We start from the raw sequence: 13,144 nt of genomic DNA, 5'->3' as shown, positions 1-13,144 counted from the left end.
ATGGAATAAATAAATAAGATTTTTTAAAGTTCAATGTTTACAGACATATTTATTTTAAAAGTGACTGGGGACTTCCCTGGTGGTACAGTAGTTAAGAATCTGCCTGCCGACGCAGGGGACACAGGTTCGAGCCCTGGTCCGGGAAGATCCCACATGCTGCAGAGCAACTAAGCCCTTGCGCCACAATTACTGAGCCTGAATGTCACATCTATTGAGCCTGCATGCTGCAACTACTGAAGCCTGCGTGCCTAGAGCCCGTGCTCTGCAACAAGAGAAGCCATTGCAATGAGAAGTCCGCACACTGTAACCAAGAGTAGCCCCCACTCACCGCAACTAGAGAAAGCCCACGTGTAGCAACGAAAACCCAGTGCAGCCAAAAAAAATTTTTTTTTTTTTTTTTTTTTTTTCGGTACTCGGGCCTCTCACTGCTGTGGCCTCTCTCGTTGCGGAGCACAGGCTCCGGACGCGCAGGCCCAGCGGTCATGGCTCATGGGCTTAGCCGCTCCGCGGCATGTGGGATCTTCCCCGACCAGGGCACGAACCCGTGTCCTCTGCATCGGCAGGCGGACTCTCAACCACTGCGCCACCAGGGAAGCCCAAAAAATTTTTTTTAATAAATAAAAAATGACTGAATTAGAAGACATTAAATAATGTTGATACACACCAGGAAGGGATTAGGCAAGGAAAGGCGCATTATTTCACCACAAGAAATAAAGACCATAGTTAGAAGTTAATGACCAGCCAAAGCTTTAGGTCTTGTGGTAGTTTTCCTAGCTCCAGAGGATCATTATGGTGGAAACTTCTTTATGGTACTTAGCTGAAATAAACAGATGGCAGTTGGAGAATTTTACTCTGTGACCCCAATGTAGTGTTAAAAAGAAAGCACTCTTTTAATAAGTCTGGTGTGTGAGGAAGGAAGGCACAAAAATCCAAAATGGTTTGGTGATACTGAAAATCCTATTAAGTAAGAGGGCATAGTGAAGCTCCAAGAGGGCAGAGATCTCTGTAGCCCAATCTGCTAGAAAGTGACCAGCACACGGAAACATTCAGTAAGTATTGTGAAAGAATGGATGGATGCAAAGGTATGGATTCTTGGCTTTGTTTTAACTTAGAAGATCTCCAGCAGTGAGCCACAAAGCTCTGAGCTTGTTCCTGAGCCATTATGTTCTTTTGATTGAAGAAATACAAAGTATGCTTACCAAAGAGCTATCAATAATTAGGGCTGGCGAGTAATACATTGGCCTTAGAAGAAAATTCCCTGTCAAGTGACTACTTAAATCAGAATTTGAGTAAATATCTGTAAGTTGTGCTGTAAATAGATTTCTACATGACTTCTCACCTGAGATGCCTTCTAACTTTCAAATTCCCTGATAATGATTATGTTACTCCTTATACTTAAGCACCTGCAAATGTCCCCTATTGCCTAAGTAACAATTTCCTCTTTGCAACACCCTGCTTACTTTGATCCTACTCTCCTTTTTTTCAGCGCTTTTGAAAAGCTTTTTCTCATCCCACACAGAGGCCATGCCTGTTCTACTTCAGTGGTTAAAAGTTTAAATAACTAAGTGTTGGATTTAGAAGAAACTGGCTTTGAATTCCAGATCCACCACTTGCCGTGGGGCTTTTGGTAAATTACCTGACTTCTTTCAGCTTTAGTTTTATCATAAAATGGTGATGATGATGATGCGTTTTCTGAGGATTAATAAAGATCATATAAGTTCCCAGGACTGTGTCTGATACTTAGTTCTGTCATCTTTCTTCTTCACGGGTTTTTTCCCCTTCTGTCAGGACCATACTGTTCACTGCCTAATTGCTTTTGAATTGTTTCACGTGTTTTCATTTTAGCGTTACTACTAGATTGTTATGGAATCCTGGAGTCTGTAAGCAGGGTCCAAAAAGTTTGACCTCCCGTACCTGTAGTACTTGTCTATAAAATGAGACAGCTGGACCAAATAATCCTTTTATCTATGAATTCTGTTATTTCAATATGCCTTTTGTATCCCTGAGGTGGCTTGCACAGTCTGACACATAACTATTTGTTAACTGAATGACTAAAACCTCTTCGTTGTTACTTCTCTCTTTTCTATTTACAGTAGTCATAATATAGTAGTATTAGGATCAATACAGTAGGACCAGCTAGGATAATGTATATGAAAGTAATTTTAAAATTTGAAGTCGTAATTATATGTGTGTATATAAATTATATAGTTATATATATGTATACATAAGCAGTACATAATATATATAAACTACCATCTATATATATCTGTATATAAATATATGTAAATATATAGATATAGATAGATAGATAGATGATGTGGTAGTTGTAATAGTAGAAAGAATAGTGGTAATAGGACCATCCATGATTTGAGGCAATTCTAATTTATTTACCAGTGTAAGACTGAGGCTGGACTTATGTGACCCCAGGCCCAGCTTATGCTTGTCCAGGGTGATTCTCTGACAGCAGAGAGGTCCCATGTCATTGGGAAATTATTATTTATTAGTTTTACAGCACATTATACACAGAATCCATGCTCTGTGTTAGTCAATGTGAAGAAAATAAAGATGATTCAGGCATGATCCCAATCTGGTGAAGGAGACAGCTAATATGAAGTTATTACCATAATATTTTACTCCTGAGAGATATTAAGCAAGGGAGATTTTTCTCCCGCTTCCTCTTACCTTCAAGCCTTTAATCTTGCTGGTCCCTTACTTCTCTCCTTTACCCTCTCTGCTTTATACCTGGCAATTCCTATTTATTCTTTTTGTTTTAATTAATTTATTTATCTATTTATTTTTGGCTGTGTTGGGTCTTCATGGCTGCACGTGGGCTTTCTCTAGTTGCAGCGAACAGGGACTACTCTTCCTTGTGGTGCGCGGACTTCTCATTGTGGTGGCTTTTCTTGTTGCGGAGCACGGGCTCTAGGTGCGCGGGCTTCAGTAGTTGCGGCACGCAGGCTCAGTAGTTGTGGCTCACGGGCTCTATAGCTCAGGCTCAAGTGTTGTGGCACACAGGCTTTGTTGCTCCGTGGCATGTGGAATCTTCCCAGACCAGGGATCAAACCTGTGTCCCCTGCATTGGCAGGTGGATTCTTAACCACTGCACCACCAGGGAAGCCCTTCCTATTTATTCTTTAAGACTCAGTTCAGGTACACAATGCTTCCACTCCCCCTACACCTCACCATCACATTACTAAAGGCCAATTTACAGCAGTTCCTTTTAGCTAGTACATCATGTTCAGCAATCAAGAAAAATTAAAAGGCGTATTAGGGCTTCCCTGGTGGCGCAGTGGTTGAGAGTCTGCCTGCTGATGCAGGGGACACGGGTTCGTACCCCGGTCCGGGAAGATCCCACATGCCGCAGAGCGGCTGGGCCCGTGAGCCATGGCCGCTGAGCCTGCGCGTCCGGAGCCTGTGCTCCACAACGGGAGAGGCCACAGCAGTGAGAGGCCCGCATACCGCAAAAAAAAAAAAAAAAAAAAAAAGGCATATTAAAAAGCAAAAAAAAAAAACCCCGTAATTTGAAGAGATAGCACAAGCATCAAAACCAGACATCTAACCAGAGTTGTTAGAATGATCAGACCTGGAATTTAGAACAACTATGATTAATGTACTAAGGACTCTAAGGGATAAAGTAGACAGCATGCAAGAACAGATGGGTAATGTATGAAAAGAGATGGAAATTCTAAGAAAGAATCAAAAATAAATGCTAGAGATCAAAAACACTGTAACAGAAATGAAGAATGTCTTTCATGGCTTATTAGTAGACTGGTCATGGCTGAGAAAAGAATCTCTGAGCTTGGGGACATATCAATAGAAGTCTCCAAAACTGAAGAGCAAAGAGAATAAAGACTGAAAAAAACAGAATAGAATATCCAAGGACTGTAGGACAACTACAAAAAGTATAAGATATGCATAATGGAAATAACAAAAAGAGAAGAAATAGAGAAAGGAACAAGAGAAATATTTGAAACAATAATGACTCAGAATTTCTCCAAATTAATGTCAGACACAGAATCACAGATCCAGGGAGATTAGAGAACAACGAGAAGGATAAATGTAAAAAACCTACACCTAGGCATAGCATTTTCAAACTACAGAAAACCAAAGATAAAGAAAAATGCAAACATAAAATTCCTAGAAAATAACATAGAAGAAAAACCTAGATGATCTTTTGGATATTAATACAATGCCAAGGGACTTCCCTGGTGGTGCAGTGGTTAAGAATCCACCTGCCGGGCTTCCCTGGTGGCGCAGTAGTTGAGACTCCGCCTGCCGATGCAAGGGACATGGGTTCGTGTCCCGGTCCAGGAAGATCCCACATGCTGCGAAGCGGCTAGGCCCGTGAGCCATGGCCGCTGAGCCTGCGCATCCGGAGCCTGTGCTCCGCAACGGGAGAGGCCACAACAGTGAGAGGCTCACGTACCGCAAAAAAAAAAAAAAAAAAAAGAATCTGCCTGCCAATGCAGGGGACATGGGTTTGAGCCCTGGTCCGGGAAGATCCTACATGCCGCAGAGCAACTAAGCCCGTGCACCACAACTACTGAGCCTGCGCTCTAGAGCCCGCGAGCCACAACTACTGAGCCCGCGTGCTGCAACTACTGAAGCCCGCGCACCTAGAGCCCATGCTCCGCAGCAAAAGAAGCCACCGCAATGAGAAGCCCATGTACCACAACGAAGAGTAGCCCCCACTCACCGCAGCTAGAGAAAGCCCGCGTGCAGCAATGAAGACCCAACACAGCCAAAAATAAATGACTAAATAAATTTTTAAAAAAATACGCAGCCAAAAATAAATGACTAAATAAATTAAAAAAAAAATACAACACCAAAGGCACAGTCCATGAGGGAAATAATTGATAAACTGGACTCCATTAAAATAAAAACTTCTGTACCATAAAAGACAATGTCAAAAGACTAAAAAGACAAGCCACAGAATGGGAGAGATTATTTGCAAAAGACATCTGATAAAGGATTGTTATCCTAAATATACAAAGAACTTTTAAAACTCAACAATAAAGAAACAAACAACCTGATTTAAAAAATGGGCCAAAGTCCTTAACAGATTCCTTACCAAAGAAAATATACAGATGGCAAATATGCATATGAAAAAATGTTCCACATCATACACCATTAGGGAATTGCAAATAAAACAATGAGAATATCACTACACACCTATTAAAATAGTCAAAATCCAGGACTACCTAGTGGTCCAGTGGTTAAGACTCTGAGCTTCTAATGCGGGTTGCATCCCTGGTGGGGGTAGTTCTGCATGCTGAACTGTGCGATCAAAAAAAAAAAAAAAGTCAAAATCCAGAACACCGACAACATCAAGTGCTGACAAGAATATGCCATTGGCTGGTGGGAATGCTAAATGGTATAGCCACTTTGGAAGACAATTTGGTGGTATCTTACAAAACTAAACATACTCTTACCATATAACCCAGCAATCATGCTTCTTGGTATTTACCCAAATGAGTTGAAAACCTAGGTCCACATGAAAACCTGCACATGGATGTTTAAGGCAGCTTCATTCATAATAGCCAGAACTTGGAAGCAACCAAGATATTCTTCAAAAGGCAAGGTATATCCATTCAATAGAATATTGTTTATCACTGAAAAGCAATGAGCTATCAAGCCATGAAAAGACATGGAGGAATCTTAAATGCATGTTACTAAGTAAAAGAAGCTAATCTGAAAAGGCCATATACTGTATGATTCCAACTACATGATGTTTGGAGAAGGCAAAACTATGGCGGCATTAAAAAAAAAACCAGTGGTTGCCGGGGTTTGGAGAGGGAGCGGGTAGGGAGGAATAGGTGGAACACAGAGAAATTTTAGGGCAGTGAAAACACTGTGTGATATTGTAATGATGGATACATATCATTATACATTTGTCCAAACCCACAGAAAGTACAATACCAAGAGTAAACCCTAATGCAATTTATGGACTTTGGGTAATTATGATGTGTCAGTGTAGGTTCATCACCTAGGAGCAGGACAGGAATAAAGATGCAGACGTAGAGAATGGACTTGAGGACACGGGGAGGGGGAAGGGTAAGCTAGGATGAAGTGAGAGAGTGGCATGGACTTATATATACTAACAAATGTAAAATAGATGGCTAGTGGGAAGCAGCCGCATAACACAGGGAGATCAGCTCCGTGCTTTGTGACCACCTAGAGGGGTGGGATAGGGAGGGTTGGAGTGAGACACAAGAGGGAGGGGATATGGGGATATATGTATATGTATAGCTGATTCACTTTGTTATAAAGCAGAAACTAACACACCATTGTGAAATAATTACACTCCAATAAAGATGTTTAAAATAATAATAATAAATTAATTTAAAAGTTTTTAATGTAGGTTCATCAATTGTAACAAATGTACCATCCTGTTATAATAGTAGGGGAGGCTGTCCATGTGGGTGGGCAAGAGGTATATGGGAAATCTCTATACCTTCTTCTCATTTTGCTGTGAACCTAAAACTGCTCTTTAAAAATTGTCTTAAAAAAAATTCAGGTCAGGCATCATTTTCTCCTAGAAGCCTTTTCTAACCGGCCCACCTCCTCCTTTCATTTCTTAGAACATTCAATTCTCTCCTCTATCATTGTGCATTGTATTAGAATCATTTGTCCTCACTATCACTAGATAGTGAGTTCCTTGAGGAGAGAAATGCTACCTTACTCATCTTTTCTCCCCATTGTTTAGCAGAGTGCCTGACACATGAGTAAGAATTCAATAAATATCTACTGAAATGAAAAGAAATTCAGTGGGCCTAAGATGACTTTGTCAATTACTTGGACATTGCCTTTAAGAATATCCAGCTTTTGGGGCTTCCCTGGTGGCGCAGTGGTTGAGAATCTGCCTGCTAATGCAGGGGACACGGGTTCGAGCCCTGGTCTGGGAGGATCCCACATGCCGCGGAGCAACTAGGCCCGTGAGCCACGACTACTGAGCCTGCGCGTCTGGAGCCTGTGCTCCGCAACAAGAGGCCGCGATAGTGAGAGGCCCGCGCACCGCGATGAAGAGTGGCCCCCGCTTGCCACAACTAGAGAAAGCCCTCGCACAGAAACGAAGATGCAACACAGCAAAAATAAATAAATTAATTAATAAAAACTCCTACCCCCAACATCAAAAAAAAAAAAAAAGAATCAGCAGCTCCTGTTTCTATCAGCGTTATTTAAAAAAAAAAAAAAAAAAAGAATATCCAGCTTTTTAAAACATACAAGAAGATGCAAGAAACTGTCTGCCATAACTAATTTGGACGATGCCCGGTTACCTCCTGTGTTCCAACTTCCCACTGCATTGCAGCCTTTTAGGATTCCAGATGCTGATTCCTATTCTTTTTTTTTTTTTTTTTTTAAGCTGTACGCGGGCCTCTCACTGCTGTGGCCTCTCCCGTTGCGGAGCACAGGCTCCGGACGCGCAGGCTCAGCGGCCACGGCTCACAGGCCCAGCCGACGCGCGGCATGTGGGATCTTCCCGGACCAGGGCACGAACCCATGTCCCCTGCATCGGCAGGCGGACTCTCAACCACTGCGCCACCAGGGAAGCCCTGATTCCTATTCTTGACCTCGCTTCCAGCATCTGCTCCCCTCAGCTTTAACGGTCTTCTTTCTTGAGACCTGAAAATTAACCTTGACTATTCATCCATCATTTACCAAAAAATATGTATTACGCCAGGTACTTCCTGGTACTGGGGTTACAAGCAAACAAGGCTCCTACCCCAGAACTCATTTAGTCAGGGAGAGAGAGTTGTAAACACATGGGTAAGAGAAAGGTAGACACTGTGATAGAAACAGCCATGGACTATTGGCACTCAGAACTCAGGGTTTTATCTTGAGAGAACCTAAAAATCCATGATATAAGGATTTGTCATTTTTAATGAGGTGGAAATTTGAATGAAACTATCTTGAAGGTTGGTGGGCAATGAAAGCAAAGCACTTAGCCAGATGTCTAGACTGGGTGTGTATTTTGGCCTGGCATTGAGGTTCTTAACTCCTTCTCAAGCACATTGTTACATTCATTACAGATATCAAGCTGATTGTTTAAATTTTTCAGGTACATTTAAACAGAGAGTAAATGCCATTGTAGGGTTCCCAAAAATGGGGTGTTCTCTAAGACCTCAGGAAAATGTTCTTATGAATGTGAAGGATATATTATATGTACTTAAGGATAAATTTATTAAATATATAGACCTGTACAATGAAAGTTACAAAATTTGCTGAGAAAAATTAAGGATGATCTAAAATGATGGCACAGTAAACAGTATTCATGAATCAGAAGAGTCAATGCTGTTTTCAATTCTCCCCCAAATATGTATTCAATGTATCCCAGTCAAAATTTCAAAAGGCTTTTTGTAGAAATCAAGAACATGATTCTAAAATTTATATGGAGGGAATATCCTGGCAGTCCAGTGGCTAGGCTTCGGCACTTTCACTGCTGGGGGGCCTGGGGTTCAATCCCTGGTGGGGGAACTAATCCCACAAGCCACACAGCATAGCCAAAATTAATTAATTAAATAAAATTTATATGGAAATCAAAGGACCTAGGATAGTCAAAACAATTCTGAAGAAGAAGACAGCTAGAAGACTTACACTATCTGATTTCAAGAGTAACTATATAGTTACAGAAATTGTGATAGTCTGGTATTGGTATAAAGATAGACATAAATATAAATGGAACAGAATATAAGTCCAAAATTGACCCACACATATATAGTCAATTGTCTTACAATAAAGCAGCCAAGATGTCAATAATCCAATGGAGGACTTCCCTGGTGGCGCAGTGGTTAAGAATCCACCTGCCAATGCAGGGGACACGAGTTCAAGCCCCGGTCTGGGAAGATCCCACATGCTGCAGAGCAACTAAGCCCGCAAGCCACAACTACTGAGCCTGTGCAGCACAACTACTGAAGCCCGTGCACCTAGAGCCCATGCTCCGCAACAAGGGAAGCCACCGCAATGAGAAGCCCCTGCACCACAACGAAGAATAGCCCCCGCTTGCTGAGAAAGCCCGTGCGCAGCAACGAAGACCCAACGTAGCCAAAAATAAATAAACAAATAAATAAATTGCGCTGGAACAATTGGACATCCATATGTAAAAAAATTAACTTTGTTCTTTACTTCACACTATACACAAAAATTACCTTAAAAAGGATTACTAACTGAAATGTAAAACTTAAAGATATAAAACTTCTAGGAGAAAACATGGGAGAAACTCTATTGTATTGATAACTAATAGTAAAGATTTCTTAAATAGAACACAAAAATCACACGCCATAAATGAAAGAAAATGATAAATTGTATTTTAACAAAGTTAAAAACTTCTGTTCTTCAGGAGATACTGTAGAGAATTCCCTGGTGGTCCAGTTAAGATCCCGCATGCCAAGTGGCATGGCTAAAAAACAAAACAAAAATTAAAAAAACAAAAAAATAAAAAGACACTGTTAAGAAAATGAAAACACAAGCCACAGATTGGGAGAAAAAAATGTTTGAAATAAATATATTGACAAAGAACTTTTGTTCTGAATATAGAAGAACTTTTACGACTCAGTAATAAGACAAATAACCTAATTTTTTTTAATGGGCAAAAGAGTTGAACAGGCACTTTGCAAAAGAAGATATATAAATGGCCAAAAAGAATATGAAAAGATGCTTAATATCATCAGGGAAATGCAAATTAAAACCACCATATCATTACATAACAACTAGAATGGCTAAAGTTTTTTTAATTGATAATATTGTGTATTGCCAAGGATACAGAGCAACTGGAACTCTCACAGTCTGCTGATGGGGGTGTAAAATGATAAGCCACTTTGGAAAACAGATGGGAAGTTTATTATAATGCTAAACATACACTTGCCATATGACTCAGCACTTCCAGTACTAGGTCTAAGAGAGCCAAGAGAAAGGAAAACACATGTCCACACAAAGATTTCTACATGAACTTTCATCTTCATTTTATTTATAATAAGCAAAACCAGAAACAACCCAAATGTCCATTAACTATTGACTGGATAAACAAATTGTAGAATATCCATCAACAGAACACTACTTGGCAATAAAACGGAGTGAACTATATGTACTGGTACACACAACAACAGGGATGAATCTTAATATATCATGTTAACAGGAAGAAACCAGAAACAAAAGTTAATTCTACTCTATGATTCTATTTATTGAAATTGTAGAAAAAGCAAAGCTAAAGTGACAGAAAGCAGATCAATGTTTGGTCATGTCAAAATGACTCAGGAGCCAACTAGAATGAGATCATTTTGGGACAATCTGGTTATCAATAAGCAAAATAATTGCAATGAATGAAACATTATCAAATGTGTTTCAATCCATGAGTTTATAACGATATTAAACCACACACACACACACACACACACACACAGTTAAAAAAATATAAGAATATGACAAACTAACAATTTTCAGTTGGGAAGTCAAAAATGTTGTTATATGTTCTTTATTTCTTTTTTTTAATAGATCTTTATTGGAGTATAATTGCTTCACAATACTGTGTTAGTTTCTGCTGTACAACAAAGTGAATCAGCCATATGCATACGCATGTCCCCATATCTCCTCCCTCTTGCATCTCCCTCCCATCCTCCCTATCCCACCCCTCTAGGTGGTCACAAAGCACGGAGCTGACCTCCCTGCGCTATGTTGCTGCTTCCCACTAGCCAACTATTTTACATTCAGTAGTGTATATATGTTGATGCTACTCTCACTTCACCCCAGCTTCCCCCTCCCACCCCATGTCTTCAAGTCTATGCTCTATGTCTACATCTTTATTCCTGCCCTGCAACTAGGTTCATCAGTACCATTTTTTTTTTTAGATATGATATATATGTGTTAGCATACGGTATTTGTTTTCCTCTTTTTGACTTACTTTACTCTGTATGACAGACTCTAGGTCCTTCCACCTCACTACAAATAACTCAATTTTGTTTCTTTTTATGGCTGAGTAATATTCCATTGTCTTTACATTATTTCTAACAGTATCTTGACCTGATCACAAAGATCTTAAAATTGAGAAATAAAATACTTACTGACCATACGGTTACTGGTTGAAAGAAATCGAGGCAAATGAAAATCTGTTAATTTCTAAGAATGGGAGTGAAAAAAATTTTTCCTATTGAAACATTTCTTAATGTTGTTTTAACAATAAATAAAACTCTGAAACTTTTTCTATAAACCATCGGACCTTGCATTCTACCCACAGAAATTCCCTGAATTCACACCGTGTGTCCATTCTCAGTCCACACAGCTTTTCTTCCTTCTTTTCATATCTGAAATGCCAGGTCCCCTGAAGTCTCCCAGTTTAATTACTCTAAGTGATGAAATGCCAAAGAGTCTCCTAAATTCCAGACCACTTGGGTGGTGTTTTGACACTCATTCTCAAAGTCCTAGGTTTACATTTGATCATGTTTACGTTACTCCAATCAGTCCATAGACCTTTTGTCAGGGTTTCTATATTTTCTCCCTTTGGGTTGGCATGCAGTCATGAGGGAAACCAGAAAGAATCCGGATGGAATCATTAAACCCATCATCATTAATGGAAAGACAACTTGAAGGGCAAGCTCTCCTGATAGCTTTCAGTCAATTTGTCTCATAGTCAGAAAACAGCTATTTTTACCTATCACCTGTATGGAAAACACAGACCCTGAATGGAGCCCAGGGGAAGGGGAGGTTGTGGGTGGGAAGTGAGGAGTGAGATAGTGTTGTATGTCCCAGAATTATGTTCCTGCAAGGAACTGAGGGGATAGTGGAGGCTTAGAGCTAAAAAGAACCTCAGCAATGACCTAGTCCATCCCTTTCACCTTACACATTAAGAAACAAAGGCTCAAGAAGTAAAGTGAGCAATAACCTTCAGAGAAGAACCCAGGGCACCCTGAAGCTGAGTTTAGGGTCCTTTCCACTCTACCGCCTGCATTTTTTAAATGAATTATTTAGAAAGCTAAAACAGACACATTAGGAGACAACCTCAATAAATTTCAGGGTTCAGTGACATTCAGGTTTTGCCAAAACACTAAAAACTGCCTGAGCCATAGAGGTATTCAAATACTGGCAGAGGCTAGTCTAACCAGCTCTAGTGTTCCCTGGGGCACACTTCCCTTGTTTATGTTTCTTAATTAAAAAGTTGAAAACAAGAAAGTATAAAGCTAGGTCATAGGTTCCACATAGGCACAAATTCAACCCTTGATCATTCATCCCTGGTTGAGCAATACTTAATGAGTGTCTGCTATGCATCAGGCAGCATGCCAGGTGCTGGGAATCCACACAAGGTCTCTGCTCACTCAGAGCTTAGAGTATAGCAGGGAAGACAGTGTATTAAAGTAGTAATTACATTAAAGTGTGTTGAGTGTTAAAACTGAGGAAATTCAGGATTCTATGGATTTATCCCTGGAGACTAATTCAAGCTGCATCATTTGAGTTCCCCAAACACAAATTCTTTTCGATAAAACATTTAAAGCAACAAACATTTACCTGCTGGTGTGCCATAAATTGTGTGAACATCTGCAAGAGAATTCCGAAGTAAATTAGCGTTTTATAGGTGGACAAATTATTTTGGATTATATACGTCTGATAAATTTAGTACCATTTGACAGTACAGGTCACCTGAAAAATAATTTGACATATCTTGAAATTTTATGCTTCCAGGTTTTCACAGTAATTCTTAACGGGTTTTGTCTGCAAAACCGACCCCCCTGATCATTTTCAGAACTCTGGAAGGCTCTACCAATTCAGACAAGGGTCTTAACGAATCCTATCCATTTTTAAAGGGCCAGCTCAGGGCGCTGCTCCACCAAACGTTTTCATAGCCTGCGTACATCTTTTGCCCCTCCTCTCTGGATGGATCTCTAAGGAAAAGGCTGTCTCTCCATCCCCCTATAGTATCACCCTAAGAGGCGGTCATCCAAAATCCGTACATTCATCATTGAAACAGAAATTCCACCCATAAATGTAAGGGACTGCCTCATTAACCTTGGGGCCCTATTTCCCTCCCACTGGCAGCAATCTGGTTTATTCCATGGGGTGGAGAAGGAAGCCAGGTTGGCGGGGTGGGAAGGGAATGGCGTCAGCGCGAGGTCACAGCACATTGTCCCGAATGCCATCTCCACACTACGGTGACATGAAC

Source organism: Hyperoodon ampullatus (assembly GCF_949752795.1).
Source record: "Hyperoodon ampullatus genome assembly, chromosome: 7".
Taxonomy (NCBI): domain Eukaryota; kingdom Metazoa; phylum Chordata; class Mammalia; order Artiodactyla; family Ziphiidae; genus Hyperoodon; species Hyperoodon ampullatus.
This window is presented reverse-complemented; position numbering follows the sequence as displayed.